The sequence below is a fragment of the Triticum dicoccoides genome, chromosome 2B (assembly GCF_002162155.2).
Source record: "Triticum dicoccoides isolate Atlit2015 ecotype Zavitan chromosome 2B, WEW_v2.0, whole genome shotgun sequence".
Taxonomy (NCBI): domain Eukaryota; kingdom Viridiplantae; phylum Streptophyta; class Magnoliopsida; order Poales; family Poaceae; genus Triticum; species Triticum dicoccoides.
Genome location: NC_041383.1, coordinates 482,364,788 through 482,385,282, shown reverse-complemented (window position 1 = coordinate 482,385,282; position 20,495 = coordinate 482,364,788). Strand labels below are relative to the sequence as shown.

General features: G+C 39.4%; 2 long non-coding RNA genes across 2 annotated transcripts; both read right to left on the bottom strand.

Annotated features, from left to right (window-relative positions):
- Window positions 1-442: 442 nt before the first annotated feature.
- Window positions 443-4,581, bottom strand: LOC119367860. The gene is made up of 3 exons (XR_005176456.1): window positions 4,247-4,581; window positions 2,235-2,316; window positions 443-849 (listed from the first exon to the last, which is right to left on the bottom strand). It is a non-coding gene; the product is annotated as an uncharacterized LOC119367860 (long non-coding RNA).
- Window positions 4,582-5,089: 508 nt separating this feature from the next.
- LOC119364360 lies at window positions 5,090-12,413 on the bottom strand. Its single transcript, XR_005174859.1, has 4 exons — window positions 12,312-12,413; window positions 10,109-10,152; window positions 9,838-9,981; window positions 5,090-5,649 (listed from the first exon to the last, which is right to left on the bottom strand). It is a non-coding gene; the product is annotated as an uncharacterized LOC119364360 (long non-coding RNA).
- Window positions 12,414-20,495: the final 8,082 nt, after the last annotated feature.

The following is a 20,495-nucleotide window of genomic DNA, read 5'->3' as shown; positions in this document are numbered from 1 at the left end:
TGTATTACCGAGAGGGGCCGGAGATACTCTCCGATACTCGGAGTGACAAATCCTAATCTCGACCTATGCCAACTCAACAAACACCTTCGGAGATACCTGTAGAGCATCTTTATGATCACCCGGTTACGTTGTGACATCTAATAGCACACAAGGTATTCCTCCGGTATCCGGGAGTTGCATAATCTCATAGTCGAAGGAATATATATTTGACATGAAGAAAGCAATAGCAATAAACTGAACGATCAATATGCTAAGCTAACGGATGGGCCTTGTCCATCACATCATTCTCCTAATGATTTGATCCCATCTATTATATACTTAAAACGATAGATGAAGGAAACTGAAACAAACAGATCGTATACTATTGCATGTAATATTAGGCAAGTGCACACAGACGTACACTCTTGCACGTGAAGGACTCCGAAACGGATTGATATTAGGCTAGGCACAAGGACACAGTCGTATACTATTACACAGAATAATTTACAACGGATAGTTATACGTACACAATTCAAACTCCTTTGGACTAATATAAAGGTTGGGGCAAACACCCCAGAACACCCATGGATTAGCAGATGCCAGAACACCCTACACCATGTTTACCAAGATTGAAGGGAGTTCAACACAACAACATATCAACACACGCCAAGAACGATCGGTTACACCAGCCAGTTCACGCGACACAAATCGAAGGGGCGACATACGGCAGGACACCCAGCAAATCGAAGGACGGAAGAAGAAACGACAGAAACATCAACTTTGGGTAATATATAGCTGAAATCTTGAGGTATATTTACGTCTTCCCATCCCTGCATGTCTTTGCAACCTCCTTATGAACACCATGGTTTCCTGTTCATTAACCATTAGTGAGAACACTTATTTCTAACCAAATTTCATTATTGCATTATATCATATGAACCACTTCTTTTAAAACTGTTTTGAAGGCAAAATCTCTATGGCGTACACGAAGTTGAGTGAGTTAACCACAAGGGGGCAAACATGGAATATTAAAGCCAAAGTAATGAGAATGTGGGACTCGATCAATCCTTCGATTGATGAACTTATGAGCATCGATATGATCTTGATGGATGAGCAGGTATTTTCTTCACATAATTAACAATGGGATTGTTTTATTGTTAAAATTACTACTAATATTTTTCTTTCATTAAATTTTGAAGGGCCATACAGTTCATGCTACTATCTGGAAGAATCCAATTGACACTTACAGAGCAAAGATCAACAAGGGTTCTATATATGTTGTTAGCAATTTTAAAGTTGTAGATTCGACAAAATATCGGCCAGTTAGCAATGAAATTAAAATTATTTTTTCATGCAATACAAAATTAAAGGAGATGGAAGGTTCATCAGATAATTTTCCAGATTAATACTTTGAGTTTGCTAGCAAAGATACCCTACATGAACGGCTAGAAAAAGACAAACAATGCTCAGGTATGTTGATAGTCATATTCTTACTTCCAAGTGGTCAATTTAAATTTGAAGTCATTTGTTAGTATTTGTGTTAATAGACTACAAATGAATAACTTTCTAATTTTTTAAGTCTTTAATCTTCTAATTTGCAGATGTCATTATGTTACTTACCAAGATTAAGCCAATAGTATCAAGGATAACAAAGAAGAAAACACCTTCAGATATACGTGAGATTGAAATTCTAATGCCAGAGTAAGTGTATATCCATGCGTCAACTTTTCACTAAGGGTAGAGACTGTTTTCTTCCACTTATATTATTATTATCATTAATTGCTTTGGAATGAATTATTCAGGGGCGATAGAATCAGAGTATCATTATGGGGAAGATTAGCTCATCATTTAAGTGAGGATGTAATTGGCAATCAAACAATTATTATTGTTACCTCAACAATGGTGCAAACATTTACGGTAAGTTGAATATGTATACATGTCTTTTTTCATACCAAAATAATAAATCTAACAGATTTATTGTTCATTAAATAAGTTTGTGCCTAAAGTCAACTAGCGCCACAAGATTATATACCAATCTTGATATACCTGAGACCTGGGAACTTCGTGGCAGGTATTAAGCACAATTTGCAGGTTCTGGTCATATAGAAGTTCATAATATATCTTCATTTACTAACTTTTATTTGTAGCCACTCCACCGAAGAAACTTTACCAAAAATGATGGATATATATAAAAGTACTCAAGGGACACTGGAAGATCAAATGTTTTACAGAAGGATAACCTTAAAAGAACTTACTGGAATTAGGCACGACAACCCAACAGATGAGGTAATGAATCAGAACTCTTCTAAGATACGATATTATAGAAGCCTCCAATACCTACAGATATATTTGACATATTTGTATGAGTGACTGCATATTATCTAAAGAGCTATATTTTCTTCATCAACTTTCAGGACTTTGTGTTCACAACAATAGCTACAATTGATCGGTTACAAGAAAATATTCAATGGTGGTACATGTCATGCGATGTTTGCAACAGAATTGCTATGAAAGAATCACATAATTATTACTGCAAGAACTGTGATACGTATCCAGAAGGTTTAACACCAAGGTAAGCATATTCTCTTGATTTGACCACCATTATGTACTATCACATTTGCGTTACACTAACGAAATGTGATTCTAGGTATCATATTCGGCTTCAAATTAGTGATCATAGTGCTACTACAAATTGCACTTTATTTGATGAAGAGGCTGAAAGAATGCTCAATACATCAGTCTCATTCCTGTTGGATTCCTTAGATGGAAAATCTGAAGAAGTCCCAAAAATTATACAAGAATTATGTGGACGAAGACTTATCTTTCGATTCAAACTCAACAATAAGAACCTCACTCTAGGCATGCAGAACTATGCAATGAAGAAAATATTTGTGCCTGATGAGAAGCTTGAGAAGCGATACTTAGAGGATAAAGCTGAAGAGGTAATGTTCTATTAAACTACCAAATCTATTTAAACACCAAGTATTATACTCTTTTATATGGAACTATTGAAGCAGGCATTTACAATTCTTGATCCATTGTGCTCAACAGGATTTGATGGATGATGAAGTGGACAACATGTTAAAACAAGAAACAAAGAAACTGAATGAGCCAGTTAAAAAGGTGATTGACTACTTCACCCTACAAACTTTTATTTACATAATTCATCTCTTAATCATCCATTTATGTGATTTTTGCAGGTACAGATTAGCAAGTGTGAACTTAGCAAAAACATATGTGAGTTGGTCCCTGTGAAAGAGGAGCCAGAAGATAAAAGCAATGGAAGTACAGTACATCAGAAAAGGAGGCGAAGATCCGTTGTATTATCAGACTCAGAACATGAAGAAAATGAAAATAGTAGATCTAAAAAAACAGAAAAAGCAGTGCCCAAAAGTACCAGAAGTGTTCATGGAAAAAGCAAAAAGAAAAAAGTTGAACATGAAGGCTCAGATGTTCATAACGCGGAAGATAAAAGTATCATCAACACAACCACAAGGATGACACGAAGTTTGACTAAAAAGTCAAACAATATCAAGACCAAAGGTACTGAATTGGAGGACTCAAGTCGTCAACTAGAAGATCAAGTATGCCAAACAAGACCTAAGAGAGGAAGGACCTTTTCCACAAATTTTTTGGGACAATAGTTTATCCACAGAAATAAGCCTGAGTATATCCTGATAACAAAGGAGTAAAAGTTGTTTACTTAGTGAACTTTGCAAATACAACATATTCATTATTTTAATGTATCGGAAAATGGAAATATTTAGCGTGTTCTTATCTATGGTCAATATGTATGAACAATATGCATTTTGTTTTTAAATGATTCAAAAGTAAGCTCTGATGTGCCTACGTTTGATAAAACAATATTTGTATATATTTGGCCTAGAATATATGAGAACAAATGCTCAACAATATATGAAAAGATTGAGTTGGAACTCCATTTGAATACTATGAACAAAATAAAATAATCAAAATCATATCTTTACTGCGAAATGATCCATGGGATGCCACAATGAAATTTAAAGCGAACAAAAGATGGATTGTGCTTTTCTCCAGGGCGTATATACTATCAGGAACAAGCGTATGATGGTTACTCGCAGACCAAAAGCTCAATTTATTTTTCTCACTAACCCTCAACCAATCCGACCAAAATTATTTTTTCACACAAAATGTATTTGGGCCAGACGCATACCTAGCTGAAATAGGTCCTAGACTAGGCAACATAGTTGAAGGCCAAACGATTCTAAAAAAAAGTTGAAGGCCAAACCTGCGTTGCTACTTGCGGCACTAATGCACCCAGCTTCCACTCCTTAGTGTTTGTCACGCCGCGCTAATCCACGCAGGTCGACGGCTACATGGCTGACCTCGCGGCAACTCGCCTGTGCCGGCATCTCTGTGCGACAGCGCCACCGCGTGCCCTCCTTGGCGCAAGATATTGAGCGGATCCAATGAGAATCGTAGCCCAGCAGGTCGCCGGAAGCTAATCTGAAGCGATTTGCTCCGTGTGGAAGAGGAACAGTACATTGGTATGAAGTCTGAGGGGGCATTGGAGGGATTGGATCTTTGGCCGGATGAGAAGATAATAAGCGGTGAAGGGGGTGATTTCTTTTTTTTTCACAGCACTGCAGCAGGGGAGTTGAAGTGCGGATAAAATATAGTTTATTTATCACTGTTTTTTATTTGAAGTCTAGACCGCTTTCTGACAGCCAAGCCCAAATTGGGATAGCCCGCCAATCAAAAATTTCCTTTAAAAACAATCCGTATTGTACAGTCCGATTTCGACTCACTACATGATTCCTAATCGTACACCCTAGGAAAACATCTAACCATATCATTATATAAAGTGCATCACATCACGTCGTACTAGCACAATAAGCCTCATCGCCGACTGATGCGTCTTCTCGAATTTGAAGCAACTCATCAGACTACTAAACAGGCAAAGGCTTCAGGGTATTATGTATTTTCCTCTTTTAATAAGCACATTATTTTGACATCCTTATTACAAGCTAACATATTCTCATAGAACCTTTGCTCTCAGGTAATTTAAACAATACAAATCCCTACGTGAAGATACAAATTGCTAGATCAGTCTCAGAAAACAAACAAGAGGTATGGTCACACACTCATCCCTTCTGCTTATATCACATAATTTCAACTATATTTTTACAAGACAAACATTTCTAAATGACCCATGATGCACTTTCTCAATAGATCCTTATTCAAGATGTCAGGACAATCAAACGCACGAGACGGCCAACAAATTGAAGGCATGGCAACAACTCCAGCAACTTGCATCCAATATACGCCCGCGATGCTGAAACGATCGAAGGCACAAAGAAACGCCCAACAAACTGAAGACACGGCATCGGCACCATCAACCTTGGGTAATATCCACATGCAATTCTTCAAGTTTTTCCCTGCATTTTGATCTCATCTCAACCTTGCTTCTAATATTCTATCTCAAAACTCTTCTGATACTGAACTATAAATCACTTTTTTCATGCATCCTGATACTACCATGATAGTGATGTGAAAGCTACAAAAAGAGCAACATGGTTGAACAATTTTTTATTTATAGTGCCCTTCCAAGTAAATAACATTGATCTCCAGCTGTACTGTATGTGACATCTCCATTAGTAGTCCCTTATATCTCCAAATGCACTTGCATATCTGCAACAACAAAACATCATTAAGTACAACATAAATCATATTACATGATACTATGTTAAGAAAACTCTATACGCATTGACGAAATCACATTTACAGAGATGAGAGTCCAACATATGTCAGCTCCAGCAGCTCACCATACAAAAAGAAAGAAAGAACAACCTCTAAACTCAAGGAGTACAAAGCGGACAAGGACTGGAGAGGGAAGAAGAAACACAAACACAAACACAGAGGATCCTAAACAATTCAGAAAGGCTAATGCTAAAGACGATAAGGAATTGAAGCGCGCAAGAAGCGATACCAACAGAAACAACATTAGAGTCAATGTTGGAGACAACAACAGAACCAGAACCTCGACAAGTGTTAATAGCAAGCCATGGAACTTCGGAAGGCCAACATACAAATGCCAATATGCAAAGCATTGCTATGGTGTGAGGAAAGATTAAATTCAAACAAAGGAACCACAACACCCTCTTTTGGAATATGCTGCAAATAGGGGAAAATCAATCTGCCGCCACTAAGAGAACCTCCACCATACCTCAGAAACCTCCTAAGAAGTGAAGGGCAGGATTCGGTAAACTTCAAAGAAAATATAAGGTTATACAACTCAATGTTCTCATTCACATCGATGGGAGGAGTTGTGGACAAGGAAATAAATACTCGCAAAGGACCTTATGTTTTTCGTTTGCATGGACAGAACTACCACCATATCGGAACTCTTTTTCCTCAAGGTACAGACAAACCTCGGTTCGCACAGTTATACATCTATAATACCGAAAATGAGGTGGAAAACAGGATAAGTGCGTCAAGATGCAATGCTAATAAATCAACAGTGGACCCCAACATTGTCAAAAAACTGAAAATAATGCTTGACGACAACAACATCCTCACAAAAACATTCAGAATGGCAAGAGATAGATTCCAAGAAGGAGACTACCATGATTACACACTTCGGATACTAGGCAAAAGGAACGGAACACGCAACCTTCCATCTGCATCTGAAGTTGCAGCATTGGTAGTAAGAGATCCAACTGGAGAGAGTGAAGGACGTGACATTGTTGTTGAGTACAAAAATATGGAGCCGCAAAGGATAACAGAGATCCACCCGAAATTCATGTCCATGCAATATCCGTTGTTGTTTCCATACGGAGAAGATGGTTTTAAACTTGAGATACCCTACAAGAAAACAAAGGGAGCTACAAATAGCAGGAAATACGTAACGTTGTTGGACTACTATGCATTCTACCTACAGCAACGTCCTGATCAAGGAATGTTACTGCTTAAGTCTGGGCATCTGTCGCTGCAATTTTGGGTGGATGTATACACATGTATCGAGCAAAATAGACTAAATTGGATCCGACACAATCAAGGAAAGCTACAAACTGAACATTACAATGGATTGCAGGATGCGATTGAGCGAGGGGACACAAGAACAGAGCAAGTTGGAAAGAGGATAATTTTGCCTTCATCTTTTACAGGTGGTAGAAGAAACAAGGCACAATATCTGCAAGATGCCTTTGCTATATGTCGTTGGGCTGGATACCCAGACCTATTTATAACATTCACATGCAATGCAAAGTGGCCTGAGATCCAATACATGCTAGATGAAGCGGGTGGTGGCCAAAAACCAGCTGATCGGCCAGATATTGTGGATAGAGTATTTATGATCAAACCAAAGGAGCTAATGAGAGACATAAAAGAAAAGAAATACTTTGGAGAAACAGTTGCAAGTAAGTCCCATTGACTATCAATCTTTACTCTTTCATGCATCATCTTATAGTCCGTCAGACTTGCTCTTTAGTAACATGCATCATCTTATACTCTGTCAAATTCTAGCTCTTTAGTAACATGCATTCCAACTTTAGCTAAATCTGACAAACTATTAATCAACTGTAGTCATCTACACAATAGAATTCCAGAAGAGAGGACTCCCTCATGCCCACATACTAATATTTTTGAAGGACAAAGAAAAGTACCCAGAACCATTGCAAATCGACAAAATAATAAGCGCTGAGATCCCAAACAAGGATGGGGATCCGGAGGCATTTTAAGCTGTTGAGAACTTCATGATGCATGGCCCGTGCGGAGAGGCTAAGAAAAACTCACCATGCATGCTGGACCATAGATGCACCAAGCATTTCCCAAAAAGATACAATGCCAGTACTACCATTGACGAGGATGGATTTCCAGTATATAAAAGGAGGGATGACGGAAGGCAGATCAAAATGGGTGGGGTGATGCTCGACAACAGATTTGTTGTGCCATACAACCGGAATCTGCTGGTCAAATTTCAAGCTCATATAAACGTCGAGTGGTGCAATAGGTCCAGATCAATCAAGTACCTATTTAAGTATATCCATAAAGACGACGACCATGTCACAGCCTTGCTGAAGGAAAGGGGTGCGGCAAACGAAACTGACGAGATCAAGAAATACCTAGAGATGAGATACATATCAACATCAGAAGCATGCTGGAGGATATTTCAGTTTGATCTTCAGTATCGTGATCCAGCAGTTGAGAGGCTACCTTTCCATCTTGAAAATGAGCAACAAGTCATTTTTCCAGACTCCACTGATCTTGAAAAGATAGTAACAAGAGAAGTATCTAAAATTACCAAGTTCACTCAGTGGATGGAGGCAAATAAAATATACGAGCTAGGAAAAGAATTGACTTACGCAGAATTCCCTACAAAGTTTGTATGGAAAAGTGAAACAAAATGTTGGCAGGAGCGAAAAAGGGACTATGCAATTGGAAGAATCTACTATGCACATCCCGCAAGTGGCGAGAAATATCATATGAGGATGCTTCTAAACACCAAGAAAGGATGCACATCATTTGAGGATATTAGGACCATTGATGGAGTCACTCACCCAACATACAAATCAGCATGCCAAGCCCTCAGATTTCTCGATGATGACACTAAGTGGATTGACTGTATCAATGAAGCATCAAGTTGGGCATCCGGAACACAACTGCGTCAGTTATTCACCACCATATTGTCCCATTGCGAAGTCACAAACCCAAAGGTATTGTGGGATTCCACATGGGAGGCGCTATATGAAGATATGCAATACAAAAGAAGGACTATTCTAAACTTTCCAGCACTTCAGCTCACCAACACGCAGAAGAAAGCGTATGGTCTAATTGAGATAGAAAAACTGATGAGGCAAGTAGGAAAGTCACTAAAGGACTATCCAGACATAGAACTACCAAATGCCACAGAGCTAGACGAACTTGGGAACAGACTAATAAATGAATATGTCAACTATGACATGGACAAACTCAAGGATGAACACAAAATGATACTAAACAATCTTAACCAAGAACAGAAAAAAGCCTATGATGCAATAATGGAGTCAGTCGACAAAGAGCTAGGAAAGCAGATATTTGTCGAAGGCTATGGTGGCACAGGAAAAACCTATCTATGGAAAGCAATAACGACAAAGCTAAGATCAGAGGGGAAGATAGTGTTTGCGGTAGCATCATGTGGCATTGCAGCGTTGCTTCTCCAAGGTGGAAGAACAGCACACTAAAGGTTCCGTATTCCACTTAATATCATTGAAGAATCAACGTGTGAAATAAAACAAGGCTCGCATTTGCCTGAACTGCTAAAGAAGACCTCACTTATATTATGGGACGAAGCTCCTATGGCAAACAAACACTGCTTTGAGGCACTAGACAAAAGCCTTAGAGATATTCTCAGATTCACTAATGAAAACAGCGATGAAAAGCCATTTGGTGGAATGACAGTTATACTAGGAGGCGACTTCAGACAAATCCTGCCAGTTATAACCAAAGGAAGGAGAGAGCAGATAGTTAATGCTTCAATCAAAAGGTCATATCTGTGGAAACACTTTGAAATATTTGAGTTAACACAAAACATGCGGCTGAAGTGTTTGTCAGATGATCCAATACAAAAGCAAAAAGTCGCTGAATTTGTAGGGTGGATACTACAGATTGGCGATGGGAAAACAACATCAGATGAAGGAGAGGATTGGATAAAAATACCAAAGGACCTACTGCTAGAGAAAGGAGAAAATCGTAAAGAACAAATCGTCAAAAGCATATACTCAAACTTGCTGCAAAAATACCATGAGCGGGATTACCTAGAAGAAAGAGCAATACTATGTCCAAGAAATGATACAGTCAAGAAAATAAATGACCCAAATACAAGGTGAAGAGGTGACATACCTAAGCCTGGACACAGTGTGCAAGGCCACGACAAACACGAACATCATGATGAACATGCAGCCTACTGAGTTCCTCAACACCTTCACGTCCCCAGGAATCCCAGACCATAAGTTAAAACTGAAGGTGGGTTTGCCGGTAATGCTCCTACGCAACATCAACCAAGCAGCATGTTTATGCAATGGTACAAGAATGACAATTACACAACTTGAAAACAAATACATCGAGACACAAATAATCACAGGAACACACGTCGGCGATAAGGTATACATACCTCGAATCATCATGTCACCAAACGACTCAAAATGGCCATTTGTGCTGAAAAGAAGGCAACATTCATTATCAGTCTGCTTCGCAATGATGATAAACAAGAGCCAAGGTCGGTCCTTAAACACGGTAGGCATATATTTGCCTAAGCAAGTGTTCTGCCATGGACAACTATATGTGGCACTATCAAGAGTGACAAACAAGGAAGGACTGAAGGTGCTGATCGATGACGAAGAATGTCCAACTGAAGATGTTGCAAAGAATATTGTTTACAAAGAGATATTTTAATTGACTGTGCAGTTGATCAAGTCTAGAAACCTATAATTCTCCCTAGACAATTCATGTATGATTATATAGTCACAGACGACCTTACCATACATTATCAACAACACATGTACTTGGTCGACGTCTTAATATTTAAAAAAGTTATTAATCCATGGATATATATGTTTGATCTTTCCACAAAATATTAATTTTTTAATTAGTTATTTATCCTTCAATATTTTTAACACGACAAATATCGCAGCAGAAGGAATAATGAAATCGCCAATGGATTCCACCTACAAAGCCACGATCCACAACAATAAAATTCTATTAACGAATAATATCCAAATTCAAATCTTTTATCGTTCTAGAGAAAGTTCACCAATTAGTTACACCCAAATAGGCATTACGAATCTCTCACACTCTAATAATCAAATCTCTCTCACGAATAGTTTCCAATTCCCCGTATCTCCTGTATTTGTCTCTCTAAGAAAAGACATTTGCCTACTCTTTTTTTGTGTTGGACTAATTAAATGTGATTCTAGGGACTGCATTTGACTCCAAATTAGTGATTAAACTGGTACTACAAGTTGCACTTTTTTTGATGAAGAGGCTGAAAAAATGCTCAATACATTCAGTCCCTTTTGAATTAAAATGTCCTAAAGATGGATTGAGCTATTCTCCAGGGCATATATTATTTTATCATGAACAAGTGTACCATGGTAACTCATAGACCAAGAGCTTAATTGATTTTACTTATTACTAACCCTCAACCAATGGTTCATTTTTTTTACTAACACTCAACCAATCCGACCAAAATTAATATTTTCTCTGGGTGCATAGCATTAATATTGGTCAAATTTCTAGAACTAAGTGCACACAAAATGTATTTGGGTCAGACGAATAGCTTGCTGAAACTAGGTCCTAGACTAAGGCAGCAGAGTTGAAGGGCAAACATGCGCGCCGGAAAGATTGGGAGCGGTGCCGCCATTTGAGGGGACAGAGATGGAGAAACGCAGTGCCCGTTGCGGCTCGCAGCGCAGGTGCTCTACTCTCCCCTTCTTCCTCTCGATAGGTGGCGGACGGCGTGTCCCCCGGCGTGGGCATGGAGGAGCACCGGCGAGGGAGCTTGAATGGCGGCGGGCGGCATGTCCCCCGGCGTGGGCGTGGAGGAGCGCCGGCTAGGGAGCCCGGATTGGTGGTGCACGAGGGATCCCAGCCCGTTGGTGGAGGAGGGAGCTCAAGAGGCGGCGGCGGCTTACTCGATCAAATCTGATGCGTAGCCTACTCAACCAACAAAATGTACGTGTACTAACAAAATGAAAGAGGACTCAACCAACAAAATGTACGTGTATGTACCAACATATATGTATCTTTAATCTTTCAACCAAATATTCCATTTTCCATTATCAAGTCTGTAACCATGAAATTAATCTTTAGTACTCCCTTCGTCCCATAATATAAGAACATTTTTGACACCAGTGTAGTGTTAAAAACGTTTTTATATTTTGGGACAGAGGGAGTATTTATAAAGATTTTTTCTACATTAAAATTTTCATAACTTGAGAAAATGTTGAGAGCAAATAATACAGATCAGATCATGTTTATATATTTTTAGCGATTAGCAATGGATAATGGATAGCCTGTACCATGTAATCATCCATTGATTCCACTTGAAAAGGATTTTAAAATTTATTGAATCTACCCTCACCTCTCTCATAGTACAGATTTTCAGAAGACGTGATCCTCAAATTTAATCCCTCTAATAATAGTCCCCAAATCCCAATCTCTAGCTCTATGAAAAAGTGGCTGCAGCATGGAGATTTTAATCTCTTCTTTACTAACTCTTGAGCGTGGTTGTCGCATGGAGATTCTACTCATCAATTTCTTACCTGAGACGAAATTTAGCGCATGCGAAATGGAGGCAAGATGAGGGATTTCCATACCTATGCATGCTCCGCTGAACCGCTTGGAAAAAGGGTCTGCACTGCAAGATATGGTTGGCTCAGGATATGGTTGGCAGCGGTATGACTCTGCCAGCAGCGAGCGATAGTGCATCCACTGGTGCTGCCTTTTTTTATAAGAGAGAAAAATGCGCTGGTGCTAAAGGGCTGCACTGATAAACCCGCTTGGTTGGCCCATTTACAATATTCAGGCTTCAAAATGTCTAGCGGGGTAAATAATACTAGCACAGTGAAAGTGCAATTCATATTTTGGTCCAGAATCTAGGAGCTTTTTTGTAAGCCCATAGCTTAGCGAAACATGCACATTCTTCAGACCCAAGAAGGCATGTGTGGCTAGGTCAATCTCATGATCCGAGATGTATTTCACAAACTGTGACTTTTGACCGTTAATAAAGCTCGGATTACATCTAAAAAAGGAGCTTTTTTTAGAGTGTACAATCTATAAGCTAAGTACGAATGAAACACAACTTTAGATATATGCATGTTCCGTTTTATTTGTTCTATAACAAAAATAAATACTTACACACCTCTGAAATAAACTAGCAACTACAATAACAATATTTAGAGCATGATTTTAAATCACCTGTGAAATGGCTCCTATCGATGTTGAAAAACCGCCGCGCTATTTGCATGTCTCATAATATTATGGGAGATTTCCGGCCTACACTTCGGCTGCAATTTTCATGCTGCTAAATCTTTTATCCCATAATTTTAGTGAGTGATTTATAGTAAATCTAACATACATAATTTTCATGAAATGAAAAAACCAAACACGGACGAAGGAAAACATTTGACATCAAATGTCCTTTATGTTTGTTATAGAATATTATATCATAATTTTAAAAGCCCAAATTAAGTCAAGTGTCAAAGCAAAAAAAAATACAAATAAAAATTCTAGCCGCGCAAATGCGCGGGTAGCCCCGCTAGTTATCAAATGACAACACATGTATATGGTTAGGAAACCATAACCATCTTTGATCAACGAGCTAGTCTAGTAGAGGCTTACTAGGGACACGATATTTGTTTATATATTCACACATGTATTTAAGTTTCCGATCAATACAATTCTAGCATGAGTAATAAACCTTTATCATGAATAAGGAAATATAAAATAACAACTTTGTTATTGCCTCTAGGGCATATTTCCTTCAGTCTTCCACTTGCACTAGAGTCAATAATCTAGTTCACGTCACCATGTGATTAACACCCATAGTTCACATCGCCATGTAAATAACACCCAAAGAGTTTTCTAGAGTCAATGATCTAGTTCACATCACCATGTGATTAACACCCAAAGATTACTAAGGTATGATCATATTTTGCTTGTGAAAGAGGTTTAGTCAACGAGTCTGCTCAAATTCAGATCCATATGTATTTTGCAAATATCTATGTCTACAATGCTCTTCATGGAGCTACTCTAGCTAATTTCTCCCACATTCAATACGTATCCAGAGTGAGACTCAGAGTCATCCGGATTGTTGTTTAATGCTTGTATCGACATAACTCTTTAAGATGAACTCTTTATCACCTCCATAATCGAGAAACATTTCCGTAGTCCTCTAAGGATAATTTTGATTGTTGTCTAGTGGTCCACTCCTGGATCACTATTGTACCCTCTTGCCAAACTCACGGCAAGGCATACACCATGTTTGGTACACAACATGGCATACTTTATAGAACCTATGGTTGAGGCATAGGGAATGACTTTCATTCTCTCTCTATCTTCTGTTGTGGTCATGTTTTGAGTCTTACTCAACTTCACACCATACAATACATGCTAGAACTCCTTCTGTGACTAATCCATTTTAAACTCCTACGAAATCTTGTCAAGGTATGCACTCATTGAAAATCTTATCAAGCATCTTGATCTATCTCTATAGATCTTGATGCCTAATATGTAAGCAGCTTCACCGAGGTCTTTCTTTGAAAAATTCTTATTCAATTATCATTTTATGCTATCTAGAAATTATATATCTTTCCAATCAATAATATGTCATCCACATATATTATCAGAAATACTACAGAGCTCCCACTCACTTTCTTTGTAAATACATGCTTCACCATAAAACTGTATAAAACCATATGCTTTGATCACCTCATCAAAGCATATACTCCAACTCTGAGATGCTTGCACGAGTCCATCGATGAATCACTGGAGCTTGCACACTTTGTTAGCACCTTTAGGATCGACAAAACCTTCTGATTGCATCATATACAACTCTTCTTTAAGAAATCCATTAAGGAATGCAGTTTTGACGCCCGTTTGCCAGATTTCATAATCATAAAATGCGGCAATTGCTAACATGATTCGGACGGACTTAAGCATCGCTATGGGTTATTAGTCTCATTGTAGTCAACTCCTTGAACTTGTTGAAAACCTTTCACAACAAGTTGAGCTTTGTAGACAGTAACATTACCATCAACGTTAGTCTTTTTTCTTGAAGATCCATTTATTTTCTATGGCTTGCCGATCATCGGGCAAGTCCAACAAAGTCCATACTTTGTTTTCATACATGGATCCTATCTCAGATTTCATGGCCTCAAGCCATCTGTCAAAATCTGGGCTCATCATAGCTTCTTCATAGTTCGTAGGTTTGCCTTGGTCTAGTAACATGACTTCCAGGACAGGATTACTATACCACTTTGGTGCGGATTGTGCTCTGGTCGACCTACGAGGTTCGGTAGAAACTTGATCTGAAGTTTCATGATCATTATCATTTGATTCCTCTCTAGTTGGTGTAGGCATCACGGGAACGGTTTTCTGTGATGTGCTACTCTCCAATTCGAGAGAAGGTACAATTACCTCATCAAGTTCTACTTTCCTCCCACTCACTTCTTTCGAGAGAAACTCCTTCTCTAGAAAGGATCCATTCTTAGCAACAAAGATCTTGCCTTCGGATTTGTGATAGAAAGTGCACCCCATTGTTTCCTTAGGGTATCCTATAAGATGCACTTCTTCAATTTGGGTTCGATCTTATCGGGTTGAAGCCTTTTGACATAAGTGTCGCGACCCCAAACTTTAAGAAACGATAGCTTAGATTTCTTGCCAAACCACAGTTCATACGACGTCGTCTCAACGGATTTAGATGGAGCCCTATTTAACATGAATGCGGATGTATCTAATGCATAACCATAAAATGATAGTGGTAAATCGGTAAGAGACATCATAGAACGCACCATATCCAATAAAGTACAGTTATGATGTTCGGACACACCATTGCACTGTGGTGTTCTAGGTGGCGTGAGTTGTGAAACAATTCCACATTGTTTTAAATGAAGGCCATACTCGTAACTCAAATATTCGCCTCCACGATCAGATCGTAGAAACTTTATTTACTTGTTACGATGATTCTACACTTCACTCTGAAATTCTTTGAACTTTTCAAATGTTGAAGACTTGTGTTTCATCAAGTAGATTTACCCATACCTACTCAAATCATTTGTGAAGGTCAGAAAAGAACGATACCTATCGCTTGCCTCAACACTCATCAGATCGCATACATCGGTATGTATTATTTCCAATAAGTCATTAGCTCGCTCCATTGTTTCGGAGAAGGAAGTTTTAGTCATCTTGCCCATGAGGTGATTCACAGGTATCAAATGATTCATAATCAAGTGATTCCAAAAGTCCATCTGCATGGAGTTTCTTCATGCGCTTTACACCAATATGACCTAAACGGTAGTGCCACAAGTATGTTACACTATCATTATCAACTTTGCATCTTTTGGCATCAATATTATGAATATGTGTATCACTAAGATTGAGATTCAATAAACCATTCACATTTGGTGTTTGACCATAGAAGGTTTTATTCATGTAAACAGAATAACAATTATTCTCCGACTTAAATGAATAAATGTATTGCAATAAACCTGATCTAATAATATTCATGCTCAACGCAAACACCAAATAACATTTATTTAGGTTGAACACTAATCCTGGGAGTGTGCGATGGTGATCATATCAACCTTGGAATCATTTCCAACACATATCGTCACCTCGCTCTTAACTAGTCTCTACAACTCCTGTTTCGAGTTACTAATCTTAGCAACTGAACCGGTATCCAATACCCAGGGGTTACTACGAACACTAGTAAAATACACATCAATAACATGTATATCAAATATACCTTTGTTCACTTTGCCATCCTTCTTATCCGCCAAGTATTTGAGGTAGTTCCGCTTCCAGTGACCATTTCTTTTGCAGTAGAAGCACTCAGTTTCAGGCTTGGGTCCAGCTTCGGGCTTCTTCCCAGGAGTGGCAACTTGCTTATCCTTCTTCTTGAAGTTCCCTTTCTTTCCCTTGTCCTTTTTACTTGAAACTAGTGGTCTTGTTAACCATCAACACTTGATGCTCCTTCTTGATTTCTACCTTCGCCGATTTCAGCATCGCGAAGAGCTCGGGAATTGTTTTCGTCATCCCTTGCATATTATAGTTCATCACGGAGTTCTAGTAGCTTGGTGATAGTGACTAGAGAACTCTGTCAATCACTATCTTGTCTAGAAGATTAACTCCCACTTGATTCAGCGATTGTAGTATCTAGACATTCTAAGTACATGCTCACTGGCTGAGCTATTCTCCTCCATCTTGTAGGCAAAGTACTTGTCATAGGTCTCATACCTCTCAACACGGGCATAAGTCTGAAATACCAATTTCAGCTCTTGGAACATCTCATATGTTCCACGGCGTTCAAGCGTGATGCACTAAACTATCAAGTAGTCATCATATTGAGATTGTCAAACATTCACAACGCCTACATTAGCTCCTGCAATAGGTCTGTCACCTAGTTGTGCATCAAGGACATAATTCTTCTATGCAACAATGAGGATAATCCTCAGATCACAGACCCAGTCTGCGTTATTGCTACTTTCATCTTTCAACTTAGTTTTCTCTAGGAACATATCAAAAATACAGGGGAGCTATATCACGAGCTATTGATCTACAATATAGATATGCAAAACTATTATGACTAAGTTTATGATAATTTAGGTTCAATTAATCAAACTACTAATAAACTCCCACTTAAATAAACATCCCTCAAGTTATCTAAGTGAAACATGATCCAAATCAACTAACCCATGTCCGATCATCACGTGAGATGGGGTAGTCATCAATGGTGAACATCTCTATGTTGATCATATCTACTATATGACTCATGTTCGACCTTTCGGTCTCCAGTGTTCCAAGACCATGTCTGTACATGTTAGGCTCATCAAGTTTAACCCAAGTATTCAACATGTGCAAAACTGTCTTACACCCGTTGTATGTGAACGTAGAGTCTATCACTCCCGATAATAATGAGGTGCTTCGAAACGACGAACTTCGGCAACGATGCATACTCGGGGAGAACACTTTTTATCTTCAAGTTTAGTGAAGGGATCATCTTATAATGCTACCCCGTTCTAAGGAAAATAAGATGCATAAAGGATAAACATCACATGCAATCAAAATATGTGACATGATATGGCCATCATCATTTTGTGCTTTTGATCTCCATCTCCAAAGCATTATCATGATCTCCAACGTCACCGGCTCGACACCTTGATCTCCATCATTGCGTCGGGGTCGTCTTGCCAACTATTGCTTCTACAACTATCGCTAACACATAGTGATAAAGTAAAGCAATTACATGGCGCTTCCACTTCATACAATAAAGAGAAAACCCAAAGGCTCATGCTAGTTGTCGATATTACAAAACATTATCATGTCATACATCAACATATATCACATCATATCTTGACCATATCACATCACAACACACTACTAAAAAAATTCACTTCCGTGATGATACGTGTTTGTCACAGTAGGTCGCGTTTTTTGTCATGCATGTACATTCATGACGATTTTATGACAGAATCAAGATAGTCATACCTGTGCTATCGTAGAAGTGTTCCATGACATTACCAAAATTATCATCACGGAAGTGTCCACTTCTATGACGATAAATCGTGCGTCACAGAAGTGCTTTTGTCAAGGGTGACCGACACGTGGCATCCACCGTAACGGAACGCCGTTAAGCTATCGGGTCCGGTTTTGGATCTGATAACCCGTTAACAGCCCGGGCCAATGGGAAATTTCCACGTGTAAAACTCTGATTGGCTGGAGGAAACACGTGTCAGCTCGTTAGTGGGCCAGATGTCGCCCGTACATTGGAGGAGACATGCCCATGATACGTTGACACGTGGCGGGGCCCAACAAAGGCCCATATAGGTTAAATCGGCCCAGTCAAAGGCACCTAGTACTTAGTCAGGTACTAGTGGGCCAGCCCAATAACAACATGTTTAATAAAGGCCCATTTACGGCCCGAAGCCAGATCTGGCCCGTTAATTGTTCACCGAATATTTGGGCCCAATTACAGCCCAATGACTTTCGGCCTGTTAGAGGCCCGATGTAGACATGGGTCCATTTCAGCCCGGTGTGACTTTCGGCCTGGGAATGTCCCGTGCTGCCCCTCGGCCATATATGGTCCAACGGGACATCAGGCCCACTAACGGCCCGTGATAAAGGTGGCAACAGTTAAGCCCAATGTGACTTTGGGCCTGTTAAAGGCCTGTCGTACAATTCGGCCCATTGATGCCTATACTAAGCTTTCGACCTCTTAAAGGCCCATGATATCAGTGGGTCAACTAAGGCCCGAGATATGCTTCGGCCTAGTAATGGCCCGGGATATAACTAGGCCCAAAAAGGCCCGGTCTACATTTCAGCCTGCTGAAGGCCCGTCGACGACTAGTGAAAATTGAGGCCCAACATGCATTTCGGCCTGCTAAAGGCCCACGGTTTCATCTAGACCGTAACAGGCCAGCAGAATATTTAGCCTGTTAATGGCCCAACGCTACCTGGGCCAAACTAAGTGCTGGGTCCACAAAAGGCCCAACTAAAATATAGGCCAGAGTAAGTTGTGGGCCTGGCGCAAAGTGCAAAGGCCCCAATCATTCGGGCCCAAGAAAGATGCAGGCCGGCCCAATCGTCGCCCGCTAAAAACCAGGCCCGTTAGAGGCGAATGTTTTGGCCCGGTCGACTACATCCAATTTTTTCAGATAGCGAATGATGGCAGTAACTAGTAGGAATTAAGAACAAACCTACTCTATACAATAAAGAAATTATGGCATAGTAACTAAGAAAAACCTACACTATACAACAAAGGATTTATGGTATATTACATCCACTGGGCATCGAAGTTCGCCACCAGTGATCGTAAAGCGCAACGAAGAAGTAGATTACAAAAACTGGGCAGCATTGCAGCCTAACAAAATAATACTGAATTGAGACCACTTCCAAGATAGTTCAAGAAAGGTTAGCCTTGCACGGGAACTGCTGCGCAAGCTGCTGAGCAAGGCTGTGCAACCGGCCTAGCATGTCGGCCATAGCTCCCAGGTGTAGCTGTTCAGCGATGAGGTTCTCATTGGTGTTCTCCATAATCTTTTTTAGAGATAGGACTTCAAGTCAAAGTTGAGTTGCAGAATGCCTTTCTGCTAGAACTTGGGGCTGAAGAAGTCGAACTGATTCAGACAACGAATTCTGTGAGCTTGTCTGACTGCTAGTCTCAAGTAACTTGAACACTGCATCAAGACAGGACTTTGGGGTTGTCTCGCTATCTTCAAGATGTTTTGCCTTCTTTGCTGCAATATATGTTGGGTTTGTCTCACAGCCTTCAACAGACTTGTGCATGCCATCAGCCATATCACCCTGAAACAAAGCAGAGAGATGACAGGTTTTGCACGTGTATAAACAAAGATGATAACTATGCTATCAATTCCATCCAATTTCAAATTAGAAAACAAAGAGTAAGTTCAAAATATCAATAGCATAATTTGGCATTGTTCATAATGCAGGGAGCTTCACCACACTACTAGATTACCATGTCAACATAACAAGCATAAATGATGGGCAAAGACAATCATTGTATCTATTTTGGTTAATGTCCATGGCATGTTGTTCATATCATCAGCACATCAGTAAGATAAAACAGGAGATGACAAGGTGCAAACGTGGGCTGCTTCACCACACACTAGATTATAGATCCACAAAAACAAGCATACATATAGGGAGTATTGAGTAATGTGCATGGTATGAATAAGGAATTTGGTTTTACAAGTAAAACTTGGAACTTACAGTTCTTGCGAACATGCATTTTGATAAAAACAACAAACTAAACAACAGTAAAC